We start from the raw sequence: 10,878 nt of genomic DNA on the forward strand, positions 1-10,878 counted from the left end.
TTTGGAATTAATACCTGGCCTTTAAAATATAGTTGTACTGTTTTCCTTTTAAGAGATAATGCAGGAAAACACCCCTAAAGCCTTTCAGTCAAGAACAACTAACCCAACAGCAACAGGTGGACTCCGCTCTCATATAAACGATACAGTGGTCCTTTTCCTATGCACATCCAGGGCAATCAACTTTCATAAGCCTCCGCGGGGCTCGGCAGACCCTTTGCCAAGGCTTTTCCTCCCTGTTATTTCGGTTGAATGAGGTATCTAGGGAAGTGTGCAAACACAGGCCCTTGATAAGACCCAGAGCCTAGCCAGAGCCAACCCTCATCTCGGGCCTACAGATCCTACCTGATCCACTGTGCAGATGTGCCGCGCCACACTCCCTCTGGACACCTGTGCGAGTTGAACGCAGCAGTGCGTGCAGTCCGGTGCAGCCGTGCAAAACAAACCAGCAAAACAGATGTTTGCGTAATATTTATTTGCGCTTGCCTCGTATTGACAAGGCACATGGAGTCTGTGCTGCAGGCTGTGGGTGCTGTGCAGGGTCTGGGGAGCTCTGCTCATCTGGATGTCTGTACTGCAGGCTGTGGCTGCTGTGCAGGGTCTGGGGAGCTCTGCTCGTCTGGATGTCTTTGCTGCAGGGCTGGGGGTGTGATTAGGTACGAATCTGTGAGATGAGACTGCTATTCGTGTGTCATTACATTGCAGCACAACAGTGCAGTAAATAATGATGTGATAAATAAAGGAGAAAGCTGCAGTTATACATCCTGACCTGTAGGGAACAGTAGGTGGGTAGTTTTAGCTTTCTAGATTAAAAGGAAAAAGGAGCAAAGTTGAGTCATTAGATTCACATTGTGAACTGTCAATGTTTATAAAAACGTTCAAATTGGCATGTGAGCAGGGGGCTTGCTTAAGGGATAATATTTTCCATTTTCTTTCTATTAGTTAATTTTCTGTTTGGGACAAACCAGGTAATCAAACCAATACAGGATATCAGTTAAGATTGTGTGTCCATGTGTTTTAGTGTGTCTATAATCTATCTGTGTGTGATAAGTTGATGTTGCCATGAATGTGCCAATATTTTAGGAGAATAATTTGTATTAGGAACATACCTCTGTGTGGGTGTGTGTGTGTGTGTGTGTGGTGTGTGTGTGTGTGTGTGGTGTGTGTGTGTGTGTGGGTGTGTGTGTGTGTGCATGTAATGGTGGGGGGTTCACCAATGGTGTTTGAGGGGGTCCTGTTCACTCACACTGTCTGCTCTTCAATAAATCACACATCGTGTTAGTCGGGAGAGTGTGCACAGGTGGACCCCATGTCATCCACACACACACACACACACACACACACACACACACACACACACACACACACACACACACACACACACATTCACACCTCATTCCTTTTCTGGACTCCTTGAACACAGCTGTATTCAATGTATCCTATGTCATAGGATGGTCACAGTTCAAGAATGCCTTGCCTGTGGGAAGTGCAACGAGAGTGTGGTAATCATGGGTGATGAGGAAAGGAGGCGTTGACCCCTTCCATATGCCTTTCACCTCCTAAAACTCACACGGCCATTATACATTCCTGTGCCATTGCCAGGATGATGTTGATGACACGATGTTATTTTATTGAAATGGAATGATAAGACGTCTTGCATGTTAATGCTGCATTAACAAGTACTTGTGTTGAGTTCACAAAAAGTTTGAAAATGATGTGTCTGTACCATTTAGAGTTGGTATGTGCTGACCCCTATCAGAAATTATAAAGTCAACAAAATTCCTCTTGTGTTTTGAATTTGGAACGGCTCCTGGCCACTGGTCAGCAGATTCTCAGTGAGAAGGAATGAAACGTCTACTGCTCCTGCTGAGCTACTCCCGCAAGATAATTAACACGCCACTGAAGCAATCATTTGCCATTTAAGGCCAAGGCTCTAATAGACTGATTGTTTACACTCCAAGTGTGGAAAACAAAACATGCTGCACCACCATGTTTTTTTTTTTATTGGCGTGTTATCACACCAACGCCACACCTTGGCTTGGCCAGCTAGCTAGCAGGTGGAACTGTTTTCCGTAACTTAGTCTGGGACTGTAATTATGCCTTTTTATTAGGTGAGTGCTTCTTGCATGTTTACGTCCAGACGACTCATTCTGAAACACATCATATTTTATAAGGCCTTAGCATGTAAATATTTTGATGCGCTCACCAGATGTTGGTTTAAGAATAACAACGCTCGCAACATTGCCATGCCTTCGTCATCGGTCTGTGTTTCCTCATCTGTGTCTTTGGGTGAGGGTGTTTTATCTTGTGGACGGGTGTTTGTGCGTCTTCTCCTCACATCTGCGGTTCACTTTTCCTCGCTCCGTGTTTTACGTACTCTGCTATCCAGATGAACATCACAGTGGTCATAATCCATCATGATCACCAAACCGAAGGTTTCTACTTTTATTCTGTTCATTTGGAATCAGCATTTCTTTGTTTCATTTTAAGGCTCATTCCCTCAATTTGTACCAGTGGCACAGGACAACTCTTTGGACCTCAGGCCTTTTAGAAGCCACATGGTGCAGTGGTAAAATCATTCTAATCCCCTCTTACCGCAGTGTAACCTTCAGTGGTACTTTGCATGCCCACACTTAAGAAACACGCCCTCATGTGGTGAAACCATGTGTTTTGGGGAGGGAAACTGCATCCTCCTTTCACAGTGGCATCTTCCTCTTCGTTTCTCCACAATGGTTTTCGGTGACACCGTAGGTATGAGCTTTGGATAGCTGTGATGTAATGCGGTGCCACCCTTACGGTTTTGACCACGCTCCACTGCTCCTGAATCCAAACCACTTCCACCATCACAAATAACTCAATTCCCCACTCTTTAGAACCCCACATATTAATACTGCATCTCCTCCCCCCCCCCCCTTTTCTACCCTGTTTCTGCTCTTTGAAAACCACAAAGTGCAGGAAGCAATTCGCCAGAGTCTGAGGTCGCTCTACGTTTCTGTTGTTTGTTTGTTTTCATTAGTGTGCTAGAGTGGTGTGGGAGAGAAAGAGAGAGAAATCTCCTCTGGAAACATCTTTTTTCCATTTGTGCTGTTGATGGTGGTGGTAGTGGTGGAGGTTGGGGTAGAAGGAGGGGTGTTGGAGCTGTAAGGACTAAGGCCCCATCGAGAGGTTTCTTAGAAATCACCTGCGTTGGGAGCTTTTTCTTTTTCTGGGTGATTGTACACAGCTGCTTTGCTCATTGATCCAGGGTTTTTGTGGCACGTCATCACCTAAGGCCTGTGAAGCCTGGGCCCACAGTACAAACAATAGCCAGAACAGGTTTGATCTTGGAGTTTGTTTGGGAATTATTTGGGAATTTACTTTTCCTTTGGTAAGTGCTGACATCCCTACATTTCATGTTTTCATCTGCTTGCTGTACATCATAATTAAATTTGGACATTAAGAGGGATTTATATGATCATGAATGGCATTTGGCAGGATTTTTGCAATACACATAATTTATCAATTCATCAATTTCCATCTGATGATGAGTGTTCTGCATTCATTTAACAAAGGAAATAAAACACCTGGGTTTTTGAACAGGAAAGATGTTTAATTAGATGTTTAAGTATAACCAAAGTGGCACTTTGTCTGTCAAGGGTTAACCGGTAGGCTTCACAAACGCAACACACAACGATCGTCATTAGCGATGGAGGAAACAGTGCAGCATACCATAGTGACCTCTGCAGCTCCTGGATGGCCCATCAAGCTCAGCAGGGGTGAGACTTAGCGTTGTTTTGAAAATTCAATCTGTTTCCTGACCTGCTAGATTAATTAAGGTGATTGTTATACCTCTACTCATAACATCCCCTTTCCCCAGGCCAAACCTCCAGTAGGCTAGCCTTGCAGGCGGGACTTGGGGGGCATGAATTGGCTCCCTGTTTCGAGGGCTTGTCTGGCCACATCTTCTTGATTGCTCATCATGGGGAGATGGAGAGCTGTTTTCAGTGCACATGACAGGGGAACAGATCTCCCATCCCCTAATGGGTTCTGACAAGAGATGGTGTTTAATTTCCTGGCCCCCTTCGTCCGTCTCGGGTCGGGCCAAGTCGCTCTAGCTTTCCGAGGGAAAATTGCTTCAATGCAAAAGAGATTCCTCGCCCACCCCTCCCCTTTCCACATTTCTTTTGCTGTAGACTGTATGTGCATGAGCCATTAACTGAGCAACACATTTGAACAGCCAACACCACACACAAACACACACACACACACAAACACACACACAAAAATCCTCACAGAGGGAGTTGAGTTCTATATTATGTCTAAATTACTTGCAGGGATTTTCTAAATAGTCTCAAATAATGTTCCTGGGTGGTTTTGAGGAAAAATAGAACAAGAGCTCTAAACCTCAAATACTAGCTCATCGTGTGTAACCTTGGCATATAATGGTCCCGACTGCCTAATCGAGAAAGTAAAAAATATGCGATACTTCACTGCAAAACACTCTGACCATTTTTAGGCTTTAAACCTCTCTTGGAGTCAAAAACTCCAAGTCCAGCTTGCATCATTAGCTTTGGCTTTGGCAGTGATGAGATGCCTGGAAGAGCATGTCGTATCTGTTTTTGAAGATCACCATGGAGGTTTTACACCAAGGCATTATATCTGCGCTCTGAACATTTCTCTTTTTCAAGTGGTTCTGTTGGTTGTGTCCAGGATATTTATGGGCCCAAGACAAGGAGTACATATTTGCTGCCTTGGTCTTACAGTCCCTCTGCGTTATTCAAAATGGACTCCCTACTTAAAGATCTTGGAAGGTTCTGCACCTGTTACCTGGCAACAAGCTCCAGCATGCATACCTGATGGGAACAAAATAGAACCTTTCATTTTCCTTCTCAATTGCTCTTGTCTCTTCTTGTTTTTCCAACCTTTCTTTTGCTATCCATTCACCCTACCTTCCTTACCCTTTCTCTCAAAATTGTGGAGAGCTGTGTTGATGGGTTGTTTATTGTTTTTATGTTTTTTTTTCTAATTTGTTGCACACTCAAAGTGCATCAGCTCCTGATCTTCCTTCATTCCTTTCTTTTCCTTCCTTTCTTTTTTGCTCTCTTATTATCGTTACCATTTTCCCCTACTCTCATTTGTTTGTGAACTTGAGGAAAGCCCTTGGGATTGTCATCAAGTACATGTAATGCCTTTCTGAGGTAGACCACGCTCTCAGAGGAGGGCGACCTAGGCAATCACGCCGAAAGCATTCCCTAATCATCGCACGTCCGCACCACAAAACCCACCAACTCCAGGAATGTAAAGAAAAGTCTCATGTTACATGATGAATTTTTTGCTTAATATCTCAGTGGTTGTTGTGCGGTTCTCCTAGTTTCCTCCTTTCCTCTGAGGTTGGCACACTCCTGGGTGTTTTGAACTGGGGAGGCGGCGGAAGGGTTTTTAGTGTGGTTTGCCCAATGATGAGTCTGCACGGTGAGGCCAAAACCTCTGCGGCGAATGTGGCTGGACCACACTGACAGGTAATGATAAAGAAAGGAGTTCATGCACTTTGAGGAAAACAGAAATCTCCCAACTCCTCCACCATGCCTGAGGCATGGCACAGTATTGCAGAGTGCACAGTGGGCTTTACCTCTACGGAGCTCTTAACAGACTATGGAAACTTCTAGAAACTTCTTTACTAGCTCTGTAAGTGTTGGCCTTGGGCAGAATGTCTGCATCTAAGGCAGGCCTTCCTCAGTTTTACCTCTAATGGAATTCTTGGAAGGACTGGGCCATTGCCACCCAAAAAGGCAGCCCCTCACTCTCTTTCTCTCTTCTGCTCATGTACTGTATCTGGTCTTGCTCACTCCATCTTGATTGTAATTGTTTCCATATTCTATCACTCTTGTTTTTCAACTCCCCTCAGTGCTGTCTGCTCAAATGGGCACTGACGCAGTGCAAAGCCCCTCTGGGACAGCAGCTGGGAGAAACATGCACTCAAGCAGACAAGAAGATAACTGACCGTGCAAGAGAGCAACAACACAAGGCAAAGAGATTTTTCAAGGTTCTTTCAGTAACTAATCATTGTGTACACAACTATTAGTGAGAGGGTTTCACAAAGAACGTGAAACAAATATTCATCAGTGCAACTTTCATGATTGATCTCGTGCAGTGAGGGCAGTAGGCCAATTTGTTGACCACCATGGTGAAAAAGATTGAGGGAGAGTATAGTGAGATGGGTTGTGGTGGTGTTGTGGTTGAAGAGAACCACTGTATGTTTAGAGGCTTAACTGAACTTTAGGTTTGGCTTCATTTCCAACATACCCCAAGACTGACCTGCCTAAAACCATCCATCTCCATCAACCTTTGTATTTCTCTTTCTCCCCACATCTGTCATCAACAAAATTGCTATTCTGACCAAACTAGCAACATGTCCAAATTCATCACAAAACAGAAACGTGACTTGCTTTTGCACAGTGCATATTTGGGTTTCTGACTCTCTCATTCACTCACACACAGTGTGGTCCTTGCTACATGGGAGACCATCCGCATCACTGTAGCATTTGGCACTGCGCTATCACGAGAGAGGCATTCGAGCTACTCAAAGCCAAGTCTGATCAATTGGAGCCATGTGCTGCTCTCTGTTACCGAGCCATACAGTGTAACGGGAGGCTACAGTAATTAGGAAGGGTCTTCTCTCAGCACAGAATCTTCGGCTCACCGAGTGGCACGGTCATCAATCTCAATTCATTTTCAGCTGAAGACACAGAAAGGTTAGTTTACCATGAAAAGTATAAGCCTGTTGAAAGACTTGCCAACAGACTCAAAAAATGAGTCAGTGGAAGAATGAGTAGAAATGCTGCAGTCCCATTTCTTGTTAAACCATGTCTTTGATACGTGCAAGCAGATGTTTGTAGATAGTTTTCATAGATACTGTAAACTTTGACAACAGCCTTAACAATTGATGTATGTTTACAAAACTTTACGAAGCCATAACACTTTGAGACAGCTTTATGTTATGCTCATCAATCTAATAACAATCTAATTGGCCTTTCTGTAAACTTGTCAAACTATTGGGTGTTTTTCTTTGACAATTTGGCATCTTCACTGGTTTTCATGCTCAGCGCTTGATAGACGTTGTATATGACTGTGACACTGATTTCTGACCTGGTACAGAATAGGGGCAGCATTAGCAATAGATGTGGCCTGGTGATCTAGAACTACAGTACAGAGCTATCCTTCCAGTGCAGTGAATTCCAGTTCACAGAGGGTGGGTCATGAACATCTGAGAATGACTACTGTGCACTACTCTCAGAGAACAGTGATGGACGGAATGATGGACCAGAGATTAGGGAAGAACAAATCAGGCAACTGATCAACAACCAAATCACCTGGAAACAAGAACATTAAGGAAAAAAAGCACATAGCATACAGTATACTGTACATTGTGTGTTGGTATGGGTGAAAGAACCTTAACAGATAAACACATTGGCAATCAGCATTAAAACATCTATGCCGTTTTGGTTTTCTGTGAAAACAGCTTTTTTTCCAAGTCAGTCTGATGTGACCAAAGTGTGACCAAAAGCATTACAGCTCCCTGCATTCCATCCCGATCGCAGCCTACTATTCAATGAGATCACATTTCACCCCTCAAACCAGTGCAAATCAGGTTTGCAGACAATTACCATTCCCTCCCCCTCCCGAAATGAGCAACAGCTGCTTTGTCCACACAAAATTTGAGAAAGATGTCTTTGGGCCAACAGCTTTTTTCCTTTTTTTTTTCTTGCACGCAGCCCTCTTCTCAAGAGCAAAACATCTCTACCAAAATGAATTTATCAGCTATGAACGAAAACACCGCTTGATTGCTAACTGAAAAAAAAGAGAACTATGTGTTTCCTAATGTATGTATTCCTCCTTCACTTTCAATGAAAACCATGCATGGTGTTGTGGCTGGCAAGTAGAAAGAGAGCTTCATGAATGCCTCAGAATAGATTTATTGAGCAGGTGTGGAGTCTACCAACACTGAGGGGCTTATATATCCTTTACGAATGTAAATGGTCATTCATCACATCTGGCTCCGTCACCTTCAAGGTAATTGAAGACATGCTGGCTGAGTTTTTAATCCAGTTTCTGTGCATTTCTTTCTGGTCACTTGAGGTAACGGTTACTTATTCTTTTCTTCTAGACTGAAGAAGTGAGGAAAAAAACAGGATGGAGCAGTTCACCTGTCGTTCTTCAGTAAGGGTCAGGAGATTAAGAGACTAAGAACATTGGTTGGTGCTCCATCTATATTCTTTTTATATACATCTAATCTGTCTCAGTCAAAAAGAAGGCTGGTTTAAATTTCAGGAGGTACTCTCTGAGTCTCTCTGAAGGAAAAAAAAATCACACGTCACATACATACCACCACACAGTCACCATGTCAAACTCTTATTAGAAATGTGCAGAGAGGTCAGGGGTCAAGTTATGTTGCTGTGCAGGAAGATAGGGGGTGTACATTATTATTATATCGGGGTCACTGGGAGTGATTGTAACAAGCAGTCTGTTCAAATAATAAAATATGGTCCTTCGAGGGCGGTCTGCTCCTAATTCTTTCTGCTAATGTTAACACTTCATTGCTGCCTTCCTTCAAACCTTGCCCTATTTATGTCATCTTTATGACAGCTTCTCACCTCATTTTTCTCCATTATGTGATTTCTATGCTCCATCTGCAGAGAAAGAACCCTTACACCAACATGCTGGAGCCAAGCTTAAGGATCAGAAGGTTGAGAGGGCCTCTCAACCTGAAATGCTTCAAATATTCAGGATTTTAATGTTTAAAAAATTCAAGATTTTGTTGCTAGAAATACGACTAGGTGGGCACACTCCCCAGAAACCAAATAAGGACCCTGGTAGTTCCCCCAACCTTGTGTTCTCAGCATGTGGTGGTACAGAAGTACATTAGGGACCTATGGACTCATGGACCTGTGGTCATCTATCTTACTGTCTTCCCCTTCCTCTCAAGACACCTCTCATCAGCACCTTCACAGCGTTCCTATGCACAGCAAAGTGAACGCACCCTTGGCCCCCACGCGGACGGAGTTCTGCAGTTTTGCTTAACTCTGACTCGCCAACACATACACTTTAATTTATGGTGCCGTTTGGGAGATCATTGAGCTGTAAAAGTGTTTTCAGAAAAGATCAAACCCTGTCTGAGGTAGTGGTGGTAGTGGTGTGTGTGTGTGGGGGAATGCTGATCTCGATGCTCTCCACTGTGCCCTGTGTGAGAGCGAACCCAAAAGCAGCCAGGCTACCTCACCGTACTTGGCCCCAGGTAAAGAAATAAAAACACATGTAGGTGGGAAGAATGGACAAATGCAGCCACAGGGTGCTGCAAAATGATGACTGAGTAAGCGGCAAGTTCCTAAAAAATTACAAAGTCAGGCCCCAAGACTCCCATCCAACCCCTCCGCCTCGCGCTCACCAGACTGCGGGAACCCCTGGTGCTTGACCTTACAACAGCATCATTTAACGCGATTTATTGATGGGGAGATTAAATGGGATCTTTGGCTGGAAGAGCCGACCACCTTGGCGCGTGGCTAAGATGCATCAGTTTCCCACACTCTTTCGCTCTTCTCCACAGCAGAGGGAGTGAGGGGTGAGAGGAGAGGAGAGGAGAGGAAAAGACAGAGTGCACGTCCAAAGGGCTTAAAGTTTACCCGAGCGTGACCGCATCAACGACATGTGAGCCTCCCTGCTTGTGAACTTACATAAACAATGCAGGCACTTGGTTTAGAGTGATATTACAGATTTGGTCTTAACACTTAAATGCTTAAATGCACATGCACACAAATGCACATGCACACAGACACACAGACACACACACACACACACACACACACACACACACACACACACACACACACACACACAAACACACGAACACACACACACACACACAGCAGACTGTGCACCAAGTACTCAAGCATACAGCAAGTAAAGTCTTTCTAAGAACACAGCAGAGTACTTAATCAGAGATCAATATCCTAATGTAGTGCATTGAAATCCAATGTTTCTTGTGTTTCCAGGGATGGTGCCAGGTCATCCACTTTATTGCATGGGCGCTCCATACTTAGTCCCAGAGCACCCATGACATAATGGCAACAACTGGGGCCAAATGTGTCGTGTTGGCTTAAACTGGAAGTATGTGCATCTGTCATGATGTGGTACTCTGAAGCTGATCCAATGGCCAGACACTGGTGGTGTCCCATAGCTATCTGTGGAGAGACAGTGCTATAAGGGAAACTAAGGGGATGATGATGGCAACCTGGTATCCAAAAAGCCTGTGTTGGTTACTCATCACTAAACCAATGCTAATGATAGATGATGGGCCTTGCAGCTGTTTTCATCAGTGCTGTGTGGTTGATTCTCTGACTTCTCGAGCATTGCATGTTGGCTGTGCGAATCGTACCATTTGTGGTGACTGCCGGAGGTTTCGATTCCAATTTTAGATGACTTTCACCCCAAAGGTTTTCACTGATCCCCTTTTCCTCCTATTTTTTTATGCATCACCACCATTGGTGCTGTAAATCTTGATTTTTGAAAAGATCTACAGTTCGCTTCAAGAGGACATCTCTCGAGCCAGTTATGGCTATGCTTGTTTATTTTGTAACATTCGATACTTCAACACGGGTGACTATTTGTGGGGGCTGGGGTGGGTTTATTAATGTTGATCCATAATAAAATGTTTGGCACTCTCGTCCAGGGTCCTTGCTTCATTGCAGTTGGATGCCTCGTCTTTCTCTTTGATGTTTACATCAAAGTACTTACCATATCACTTTGATGTATGGGCTCTGTGGAACAGAGCACTTTGTAACATAAACGCTTTGTGCGTACACGTATCTCTGCATAGGTGCTGAGGAGCGACATACGCCCAACCACACA

Source organism: Clupea harengus, chromosome 21, assembly GCF_900700415.2.
Source record: "Clupea harengus chromosome 21, Ch_v2.0.2, whole genome shotgun sequence".
NCBI lineage: Eukaryota > Metazoa > Chordata > Actinopteri > Clupeiformes > Clupeidae > Clupea > Clupea harengus.